Below are 12,430 nucleotides of genomic sequence, written 5' to 3'. Positions count from 1 at the left end.
TTCCTTGAGGTGTTTCTACAACTTGGAGTCCACCTGTGGTAAATTCAATTGATTGGACATGATTTGGAAAGGCCTGTCTATATAAAAGTTCCCACAATTGACAGTGCAAACAAAAGTCAGAGCAAAAACCAAGACATGAGGTTGAAGAAATTGTCCGTAGAGGTCCAAGACAGAATTGTGTCGACGCTCAGATCTGGGGAAGGGTACTAAGATATTTCTGCAGCTCTAAAGGTCCACAAGAACACAGTGGCCTCCATCGTTCTTAAATGGAAGAAGCTTCGAACCACCAAGACTCTTCCTTGAGCTGGCCGCCCGGACAAACTGAGCAATCGAGGGAGAAGGGCCTTGGTCAGGGAGGGGACCAAGAACCCGATTGTCACTCTGACAGAGCTCTAGGTGTTCCTCTGTGGAGATGAGAGAACCTTCCAGAAGAACAAACATCTCTGCAGCACATCTCCAATCAGGCCTTTATGGTAGAGTGGCCAGATGGAAGCTACTCCTCAGTAAAAGGCACATGACAGCCCACGTGGAGTTTGCCAAAAGGCACCTAAAGACTCTCAGACCATAAGAAACAAGATTCTCTTCTGGTGAAACCAAGATTGAACTCTTTGGCCTGAATGCCAAGCATCACGTCTGGAGGAAACCTGGCACCATCCCTACGGTGAAGCATCCTGCCCATCCTGCCCTGCCCATCTAAGGTCTTTGAAAGCCAAGTCAACAAACAGGTCACTGACCATCTCGAATCCCACCGTACCTTCTCCGCTGTGCAATCTGGTTTCCGAGCCAGTCACGGGTGCACCTGCACGCTCAAGGTACTAAACGATATCATAACCGCCATCGATAAGTACTGTAACCGCCATCGATAAGATAAGTACTGTACAGTACTGTGCAGCCATCTTCATCGACCTTCGACACCATATTCTTATCGGCAGATTCAGTAGCCTCGGTTTTTCTGATGACTGCCTTGCCTGGTTCACCAACTACTTTGCAGACAGAGTCCAGTGTGTCAAATCAGAGGGCATGCTGTCCGGTCCTCTGGCAGTTTATGGGGGTGCCACAGGGTTCAATTCTCGGGCCGACTCTTTTCTCTGTATATATCAATGATGTTGCTCTTGCTGCGGGCGATTCCCTGATCCACCTCTACGCAGACGACACCATTCTGTATACTTCCGGCCCGTCCTTGGACACTGTGCTATCTAACCTCCAAACGAGCTTCAATGCCATACAACACTCCTTCTGTGGCCTCCAACTGCTCTTAAACGCTAGTAAAACCAAATGCATGCTTTTCAACCGTTCGCTGCCTGCACCCGCACGCCCGACTAGCATCACCACCCTGGATGGTTCCGACCTAGAATATGTGGACATCTAAAAGTACCTAGGTGTCTGGCTAGACTGTAAACACTCCTTCCAGACTCATATCAAACATCTCCAATCTAAAATCAAATCTAGAGTCGGCTTTCTATTCTGCAACAAAGCCTCCTTCACTCACGCCGCCAAATTTACCCTAGTAAAACGGACTATTCTACCGATCCTCGACTTCGGCGATGTCATCTACAAAATAGCTTCCAATACTCTACTCAGCAAACTGGATGCAGTTTATCACAGTGCCATCCGTTTTGTTACTAAAGCACCTTATACCACCCACCACTGCGACCTGTATGCTCTAGTCGGCTGGCCCTCGCTACATATTCGTTGCCAGACCCACTGGCTCCAGGTCATCTACAAGTCCATGCTAGGTAGAGCTCCGCCTTATCGTTCACTGGTCACAATGGCAACACCCACCCGTAGCACGCTCTCCAGCAGGTGTATCTCACTGATCATCCCTAAAGCCAACACCTCATTTGGCCGCCTTTCCTTCCAGTTCTCTGCTGCCTGTGACTGGAACGATTTGCAAAAATCGCTGAAGTTGGAGACTTTTATCTCCCTCACCAACTTCAAACATCTGCTATCTGAGCAGCTAAACGATCGCTGCAGCTATACATAGTCTATCGGGAAATAGCCAACCCAATTTTACCTACCTCATCCCCATACTGTTTATATTTATTTACTTTTCTGCTCTTTTGCACACCAATATATCTACCTGTACATGCCCATCTGATCATTTATCACTCCAGTGTTAATCTGCAAAATTGTAATTATTTGCCTACCTCCTCATGCCTTTTGCACACAATGTATATAGACTCTCTTTTTTTCTACTGTGTTATTGACTTGTTAATTGTTTACTCCATGTGTTGTCTGTTCACACTGCTATGCTTTATCTTGGCCAGGTCGCAGTTGCAAATGAGAACTTGTTCTCAACTAGCCTACCTGGTTAAATAAAGGTGAAATAAAAATAAATACAAATGGTGGTGGAAGCGTGCTGTGGGGATGTTTTGTCAGTGGGAGACTAGTCAGGATTGAGGGAAAGTTGAACAGAGCAAAGTACAGAGAGATCCTTGATTAAAACCTGCTTCAGAGTGCTCAGGACCTCAGACTGGGGCGAAGGTTCACCTGTAAGGTGAAGGACAACGACTCTAAGCACATAACCAAGACAACGCAGGAGTGGCTTCGGGACAAGTCTCCTAATATCCTTGAGTGGCCCAGCCAGAGCCCGGACTTGAACCTGATCGAACATCTCTGGAAAGACCTAAAAATAGCTGTACAGCAATGCTCCCAATCCAACCTGAGAATAATGGGAGAAACTCCCGAAATACAGGTGTGCCAAGCTTGTAGCGTCATACCCAAGAAGACTCAATGCTGTAATTGCTGACAACAACAAAAAGGTGCTTCAACAAAGTACTAAGTTTGGTTCTGAATACTTATGTAAAAGTCTCATTTCATTTATTTATTTAATAAATTCATAATTTTAGAGAATTTGGCAGTATATCCAATTGGCCTCACAACCGCAGACCACATGTAACCACGCCAGCCCAGGACCTCCGCAACTAGCTTCTTCATCTACGGGATTGTCTGAGACCAGCCACCCGGACAGCTGATGAAACTGGGTTTGCACGACTGAATAATTTCTGCAGAAACCGTCTCAGGGAAGCTAATCTGTGTGCACGTCATCCTCACCAGGGTCTTGACCTGATTGCATTTCTGGCGTCGTAACTAACTTCAGTGCACAAATGCTCACCTTTCGATGGCCACTGGCAACGCTGGAGAAGTGTGCCCTTCACGGATGAATCCCAGTTCAACTTTACAACTTTTCATGTGGGCGTTTGGTTTTCTGATGTCAACTTTGAGAACAGAGTCCCCCCATGGTGGGGTTATGGTATGGGCAGGCACAAGTTATGGACAACGAACACAATTGCATTTTATCGATGGCAATTTGAATGCAGAGATACCATGACGAGGCCCATTATCGTGCCATTCATCTGTTTCAGTATGATAATGCACGGCCCCATGTTAGATCTGTACACAATTCCTGGAAGCTGAAAATGTCCCAGTGATTGGTCTGCATACTCAGACATGTCACCCATTGAGCATGTTTGGGATGCTCTGGATCTACATCATATTCCAGTTCCCACCAATATCCAGCAACTTTGCACAGTCATTGAAGAGGAGTGGGACAACATTCCACAGGCCACAATCAACAGCCTAATCAACTCTATGCAAAGAAGATGTGTGGCGCTGAATTAGGCAAATGGTGGTCACATCAGATACTGACTGGTTATCTAATCCACGCCCCTACTTTTTTTTTTTTAAAGGTATCTGTGACCAACAGATGCATATCTGTATTCCCAGTGATGTGAAATCCAGAGATTTCCTAATGAATTTATTGCAATTGACTGATTTCCTTACATGAAGTGTAACTCAGTAAAATCTATTAAATGATTGCATGTTGCTTTTATATTGCTTTTCAGTATACATAGGGCAGCAGTCTCTAAGGTGCAGGGTAGAGTACCTGGTGGTAGATGGCTAGAACAGTGACTAAGGCTAGTGGTGCCTGTTGAACAATCTGATGGCCTAGATATAGAAGCTGTTTCTCAGTCTCTCAGTCAGTCCCAGCTTTGATGCTTTGGGGTTTTGTAATGATTTACATATCATGTAAATTTACATAATGGCATGTAAATTTACATAATGTCATGTAAATTTACATAATTCACTATGTCATTGGCTATGAGGTGAGGATTTCAGAGCTGTGTCCCAGATGGCACCATATTCCCTATAGTGCAAACAAACGAAAAATAAATTAGTGGACCGAAGTTTTAGTTGTTAGGGTCACTGAATATTGATGAGAAATACTGATGTGCAATACTAACATGCGACAGCGCAATGAAACAAAAACAAGGTCCCATAACTTTTCCAGACTTACTTCGGACAACCTGACAACCGATCTGAGGCTTTGGCTAGATGTTCTGCATAGACGCATAAACACTCCCGTCCACAGACTTGTGTGTGTGTTGAATCTACAGGTATGCAGCGAGAATTTCTCCCATGATGAGTTCTTTAAACCACCGCGAAGAAGAAAAGTAAATTGGTACAAGAACATATTTGAAGAAAAAAAAGTGAACTGAAATCGAGGTGAGAGATCAAAATTGTATTTGTCACATACACCAGCATCTCTACCTGCACATGTTCATCTGATCATTTATCACTCCAGTGTTAATATTCACTCCTATGGCCTATTTAGTATTTATTGTATATAGATTCTCTTTTTTTTCTACTATGTTTTTTGACTTGTTTATTGTTTACTCCATGTGTAACTCTGTGTTGTTGTCTGATCACACTGCTATGCTTTATCTTGGCCAGGTCGCAGTTGTAAATGAGAACTTGTTCTCAACTAGCCTACCTGGTTAAATAAAGGTGAAATTAAAAAATTAAAAAATAAATTACAAAACTGAGGTCCACACTCCAGTCAAGTTGGTGGTGGTAATGCACCTTAAAGTTGGTTGCCAACCGCCATATAAAGTCCAAAAAAGAAGAAGATGAAGCCCGAAGGAGATAAGATTACTAGAAACCAACCTCGTTTACCCTTTCATCTGTGAATTAATAGTTGGATTAGCAACCCAATATATATATATATATATCCCAGGGCAAATTAGCTAGCGACAGCAAGCTAGCAACAGCAAGCTAGCAACAGCAAGCTAACAACAGCAAGCTAGCTAGCTAAATTGCCATAAATGTTTTTTTTACCTGTCCCCAAATGATTATAATTAATTCAGAGAGTTTGTTTTGATATTTCAACCTGTGTGTCCTGGTGTGGGTAGACAAAAATCAACATGCGCACACACACACACACACACACACACGGTCTAGTCAGCATGTAAATGCAGAGGAGAAAGAAGAAGAAGTGACAACAACAATATTCACCTGCATACAAGTCTTTCTCCTCTGTAGCGTTTGACAGAAACCTTCAGAAAGACCTTCACTGTTATGTCATCTCTGCACACAAACTGTAGGAATGCTTTTCCAAAGACAGAAAAACACACAAACTTTGCTTCAGGCTCACCCTCTTCCTGCCGAGCATGTTGCACACACACACACACACACACACACACACACACACACACACACACACACACACACACACACACACACACACACACACACACACACACACACACACACACACACACACACACACACACACACACACACACACACACATTACCTATTGGATTCTTTCCCATCAATCAATTACTTAACAAGCAACCACTTAGTGTCCATTCTCCATTATTGACAATGTCCTTCCCAAGCTGCAGTCAATACTAATGTAAATCTTACTTTCCTTATCTACAGGAAGCTTGGAGGTCTCCCTGTTATGTTGGAATACAGAAGGCAACATCTCCAATTCAACTTGGAATCCCTGTTGGTCATCGATGAACATTTGAACATCTTGAAGAACAATCTGGCCTTAATGGTGATGTTCTGTTATAATCTCCACCCGGCACAGCCAGAAGAGGACTGACCACCCCTCATAGCCTGGTTCCTCTCTAGGTTTCTTCCTAGGTTTTGGCCTTTCTAGGGAGTTTTTCCTAGCCACCGTGCTTCTACACCTGCATTGCTTGCTGTTTGGGGGTTTTAGGTTAGGATCCTGTATAAGCACTTTGTGACATGTGCTGAAATAAAAAGGGCTTTATACATCAATTTGACGGATTACTGGGCATAATGAAAAACGACAGGACTGGCAACCACTGGTGCTGTTAAAATGGGATGGTTTTGCAAATGGACAATTCATGAATTCTATAAAAGGACAATGGTGACTAGAGAAGCTAATCACATTGTCATTCTTTTCAAGTCTTTGTAGGCTTGGTGGAAGTTACAAAATGTATCTCTAGTGCCAGTATTGCTTGTTACTGTCAATGTGCAAAAATCCTATTTCAGTACAGGTAGACAGCAGGCAGTCTTCAATAAATCATATGCAGAAATATGAAAATTACTACTTGTTCATTGCAAATTTTTCCTCAGGTACACCCAGGAACAGTATGTTTTTTTTCCATAAACAAAAGCCTGAGTTGCTAAGCAATTATTTTTTTTTACGAGCCAGCAAAAGACCTTCTGGTTGGACCTGCTAGAGCAGGCCTGGGCAATTATTTTCAATGGAGGGCCTCATTAGAATATATTTTTTCCATCGCAGGCCAGAATCATATATCATATGTATGACTGTGTTTACATATATACCTACTATAAATCACGTCCAGATATGTTACTTATTTGACTTTTTTAACATGCACAGAAATAAACCACATCCATGTTCTCCTTTTGGTAGGCGTTTTCATTACTAAACATGGACGGAAAAGTACACTGCATTCAGCACCACTAGAGGTCGACCGATTATGATTTTTCAACGCCGATAGCGATACCGATTATTGGAGGACCAAAAAAAGCCGATACCGATTAAATCGGCCGATTAAAAAAATGGATTGTATTTGTAATAATGACAATTACAACAATACTGAACTGGTGTCCAAAAATACCGATTTCTGATTGTTATGAAAACTTGAAATCGACCCTAATTAATCGGCCATTCCGATTCATCGGTCGACCTCTAGTATGCACAAAAACACAAGAGAGAGAGAGAGAGCTCAACATGACATTTAAACTACTCAATCAGTGTCGGGAGTGAAGTCTCTGATGGGCATTGACTAAAGCAGTGAAGTCAGGTATAGTTTCTGACGTCGCTATGCGCAGGATTGCTGAGAGGTGAGAGTCAGTAAGAGATGATCTGTGCCTTGACTTGTTATATTTCATCACTGAAAATGTCTGTTCACAATACATAGGTTGACCCAAACAGTACAAACATCTTCTGAGCATGACTCCTAATCTTAGGAAAGTTTTGTTCATTGAGAGATGCATAGAACCTCGTCAGTGACATTATTTTGAATAGTTCTCCAATCACTGCATCAGACTAAAGATCGATAAGCTCAAGTTGCAGGTCAGTGGGAGCGTTATCCACATTGAAGGTGAAAGGAGAGGAAACCAACAGCATGTCATTTTCCAACACTTTGAAATCCTCAAAATGATGAGAAAACTCACCGTTCCAAGCGCGCAGCAGCGATGTATACTTCTCCCGCTGGTCATCTGATAGGGAACACACTAGTAGTGTCATCTGATAGGGAACACACTAGTAGTGTCATCTGATAGGGAACACACTAGTAGTGTCATCTGATAGGGAACAGACTAGTAGTGTCATCTGATAGGGAACAGACTAGTAGTGTCATCTGATAGAGAACACACTAGTAGTGTCATCTGATAGGGAACAGACTAGTAGTGTCATCTGATAGGGAACAGACTAGTAGTGTCATCTGATAGGGAACAGACTAGTAGTGTCATCTGATAGGGAACAGACTAGTAGTGTCAGAAGGTCATCTGATAGGGAACACACTAGTAGTGTCAGAAGGTCATCTGATAGGGAACACACTAGTAGTGTCAGAAGGTCATCTGATAGGGAACAGACTAGTAGTGTCAGAAGGTCGTCTGATAGTGAACAGACTAGTGATGTCAGAAGGTCATCTGATAGTGAACAGACTAGTAGTGTCATCTGATAGGGAACAGACTAGTAGTGTCATCTGATAGTGAACAGACTAGTAGTGTCATCTGATAGGGAACAGACTAGTAGTGTCAGAAGGTCATCTGATAGGGAACAGACTAGTAGTGTCGGAAGGTCATCTGATAGTGAACAGACTAGTAGTGTCAGAAGGTCATCTGATAGGGAACAGACTAGTAGTGTCAGAAGGTCGTCTGATAGTGAACAGACTAGTGATGTCAGAAGGTCATCTGATAGTGAACAGACTAGTGATGTCAGAAGGTCATCTGATAGTGAACAGACTAGTAGTGTCAGAAGGTTGTGTGATAGAGAACAGACTAGTAGTGTCAGAAGGTCATCTGATAGGGAACAGACTAGTAGTGTCAGGTCATCTGATAGGGAACAGACTAGTAGTGTCAGAAGGTCATCTGATAGGGAACAGACTAGTAGTGTCAGAAGGTCATCTGATAGGGAACAGACTAGTAGTGTCAGAAGGTCATCTGATGGTGAACAGTCTAGTAGTGTCAGAAGGTCATCTGATAGTGAACAGACTAGTAGTGTCGGAAGGTGGGTGAGATTGTTGGCTTCTACATGACGGCCAGGAGGAGTCATTTTCCCTTGAAGGCTTTGACAAGGCTGTACATCTGATGTGCAAAAAGGCCCTTCCCTTGTAGTTTGGAATTCATTTCATGAGGGTCATGATGTCCACAGTGAAGGCAAAATCAGCCAACCATTCTTTGTCTTGCAATTGAGGGAAATACACATATCTTCCTTTCATTTGCAAAAACTCCAATCTCTGACTTCAGGTCCCACACCCTTTTAAGCACTGTCCCCAAACTCAGCCATCTCACACCCTTTTAAGCACCTTCCCCAAACTCAGCCATCTCATGTTTGTATAGGTGGGGGGAGATCTCCATGACCGGGGTCTGTGTCTTCTAACAGTGAAACAAACTGCCTGTGGCTTAAAGAATTTGCTCTTATGAAGTTGACCACTTTAGTGACTGTATCCACAACATGGCTCATTTTCAGAACACATTTACAGAGCACCTCCCAATGAATAATACACTGCAGGAAAATAATTTTCTGATCTGGGTTCAGCTCAGCTACTTGATCTTGTATCCTTTTCAAAAAGGCCAACATTTTTTTTTTTCCTGTCAAGTTTGGGCAGCCAATCGGTGTTCACACTGAATAACTTTTCAAAACAGCTTTGACAAACACTTATATGAACCTCCTCCAATAAATCTTTCCCCGTGGTTGTGCTCTTCATTGACTGCACTGAAGCAAACTCCTCTGTCATTTCAAAGTCTGGGGGGTTACGACCTCTCCCATCCCAACATCCCATTTCCCTAACCTCCCATCCCATCTCCCAAACCTCCCATCCCCCAATCTCCCATCTCCCAACCTCCCATCCTTTCCCCCCAACCTCCCATCCCATTCCCCCCAACCTCCCATCCCATCCTTTCCCCCCAACCTCCCATCCTTTCCCCCCAACCTCCCATCCCATCCCATCCCCCAATCTCCCATCCCATCCTTTCCCCCCAACCTCCCATCCCATTCCCCTCAACCTCCCATCCCATCCCATCCCCCAATCTCCCAACCTCCCATCCTTTCCCCCAACCTCCCATCCCATTCCCCCCAACCTCCCATCCCATCCCCCCCAACCTCCCATCCCATTCCCCCCAACCTCCCATCCCATCCCATCCCCCATTCTCCCAACCTCCCATCCTTTCCCCCCAACCTCCCATCCCATTCCCCCCAACCTCCCATCCCATTCCCCCCAACCTGCCATCCCATCCTTTCCCCCCAACCTCCCATCCCATCCTTTCCCCCCAACCTCCCATCCCATCCCCCAACCTCCCATCCCATCCCCCAACCTCCCATCCCATCCCCCAACCTCCCATCCCATCCCCCAACCTCCCATCCCATCCCCCAACCTCCCATCCCATTCCCATCCCCCAACTTCCCATTACATCCACCAACCTCCCATCCTATTCCTATCCTCATACTACCATGGCCACCTAATCATCCCCTCGTAAGAACATCAACAACAGCACTGAAGCAAACTCCTCTGTCATTTCAAAGTCTCGGGGGTTTACGACCTCGTAAGAACATCAACAACTGCACTGTGCCACACGCATCACTGCTCTCATCCAGGGCCAAGGAGAAATAGGTGACATCCTTTACTTGGGTCTTTCAACTGTTGTTCCATATTCTCTGCGATGTCTACGACACGTCGTGTCACCGTTCGTCTTGACAGGGAAACGTTTTCAAACAGCTCTTTCTAGTCGGAGGCAAAGTATTGCTGCAGATGTTAGGCAATTTTGTGGGACGGTACATAGCTAGCTCTCGCAATTCCGTCGATTGCTGAATGCAGTTTTGTGAAATGTCCTTGCTGCTTTTGCAACTCCTAGACATTTCCACTTCACAATAACAGCACTTAGTGGTCCTTTTCTGTGAGCTTGTGTGGCCTACCACTTCGCGGCTGCGTCGTTGTTGCTCCTAGACATTTCCACTTCACAATAACAGCACTTAGTTGACCGAGGGTAGCGGTGAGCAAAGTTACTGGGGCTCGAATTTTAGTCAAGCTTCCTCTATAGAGATTGTGCATTTTATAAATTACTCTATTTTTTTTCTCTCATCTCTGGATTTATGTATTTTTTTCCAATACTACATTCAATTTGGCCTGACTTGATTGGAAACGGAAAGGGAGGATACCTTAGTCAGTAGTCCAAGCTAAATGTATTGACACTTTCTACAAGACGTAAAGGATCATATTCTGTTAACGCCTATAGGCTATAGAGATGAATTCAGGTAACTAACTCATTATTATTATTATTTACCTCGGCAAGTCAGTTGAGAACAAATTCTAGCCCGGCCTAGCCCGGACAAACCCTCCCTTAATTAACCCGGACGACGCTGGGCCAATTGTGCGCCGCCCTATGGGACTCCCGATCACGGCCGTTTGTGGTAGAGCCCGGGATCGAACCGGGGGTCATTTTTAATATTCTACTCTATTACATCATATTAAATTATTAGATTGGATTATTTTTAAATCATGATTAAAGAAACTGTCACAAGTTATACTTCCCATTGTGTTTAATTCATCATGGTAATAACAACATTGTAACATCTGCATTCTTTTTAAGAAAAATCGTGTAGTTTTTCGAATGGTTTAACTACTGAAGCTTAGGCCTCGAGTCTGCACAAGTGCCTGGGACAATTTGCTTAAGTCCTTATCCAATTCATGTTTTATTTTCTTAGTTTTTTTTTTTCGCTTGCTCGACTCACTTTTCTGGGGGATGGAAATCCGTTATACAGTGAATCAATTTTGTCTGGCCCAATGTCAAAATAATTCTAGATTTTGATTTAGGATGTGAGGAAATGACGCACACTGCAGATTTTTAAAAACAATTACATATTTCACTACTTTAACCATGGAGTGAGTTAAAAAAAACAAAATGTTTCCTAAACAATTGAACCAGGCACTGTAGACTACAGCTCCATCGTGACGATGTGCAGCAGCATGAACCGTTAACGTTCCTACTAACAGCAGGCACGTGTGACATTGCCATTCAGACAGCTCTACTATCAACAACTAGGTTATCTCTATTGTATCCAACATAATTCACCCTGGCTGTGGTCACAACTATCTCTATCCATGCTGTAAACAATGTTTCCCCATTTCTAATGTGTCAGACTCCGTCTCGTTTCTACCTATGTATCAACATGATTCGTCCCCTGTGTGCACGACTCCCGAGTACATGTGCAACATTGTGTCTAATAATGGTGTTAAAATAATCATTTTCTACGCCATGTTGTTGTTGACAGTTACCAGGCCCGTTTCTTTCTCCCGAGTGCAAGGCATTCGCCCCATATTCATATGGGATGGATATGATTCAGATAATTTGCCCTTGGCAGGGAAAAACACGCGATACACATCGGGCGCACACAGAGTAACAGAAATATACTTACAAGAGCGAAACACGACACCGTTCAACAACTCTCCTTTTCCCAGAACCGAACGTCTGGTTGTCGCCTAGTGGCTTTTAGAAGCTCCGTCAAAAACGGTCCAGATTCCGACACACTCCCTCTCTCTCTCTCTCTCTCTCTCTCTCTCTGTCCTGTATATGTCCCCCCCTGCTCTGCTCTATCTCGACAGAGTCAAACAACCCGGTTCCCTTGAATCTCTCTTTTTCATCCGGGCGCTTCGGGGACGAGCGTCGCTGGCTGGCTCACTAAGGATGATGAGGAAATACGCGTGTACGTGCGTGAGATGTGGGACGCGTTCCTATGCCCAGGCGTTGCTGACGCATGGCAAATCTTAACAACGCCTGAATATGTCCTATTCCAGGTGATATGTTATAGCGATCTGTCAGTCATTGGTTGTGGTATTCAACGTCTGAGCAGGGGACGCTACCAGTGTGAGGGGAAAAGGTGTGTACCCGGTTTCCATCCAAACTTTTTTTTTCTGTGAGTAAA

General features: G+C 44.0%; 1 protein-coding gene across 2 annotated transcripts in view; it reads right to left on the bottom strand.

Moving 5' to 3' along the window:
- Positions 1-12,108, bottom strand: part of LOC139411872 (sodium-dependent phosphate transporter 2-like) — a 135,298-nt gene extending 123,190 nt beyond the window's left edge. For both annotated transcript variants that reach the window (XM_071158620.1, XM_071158621.1), the window contains exon 1: positions 11,924-12,108. The gene's annotated coding sequence lies outside the window, so the exon portion shown is untranslated. The remainder of the gene's footprint in view (positions 1-11,923) is intronic.
- Between the last annotated feature and the right edge of the window lie 322 nt (positions 12,109-12,430).

Source organism: Oncorhynchus clarkii, chromosome 6 (genome assembly GCF_045791955.1).
Source record: "Oncorhynchus clarkii lewisi isolate Uvic-CL-2024 chromosome 6, UVic_Ocla_1.0, whole genome shotgun sequence".
NCBI classification, from domain to species: Eukaryota; Metazoa; Chordata; class Actinopteri; order Salmoniformes; family Salmonidae; genus Oncorhynchus; species Oncorhynchus clarkii.
Note: the sequence above shows the minus strand (reverse complement) of the source record. Positions and strands in the feature narration are given on the sequence as shown.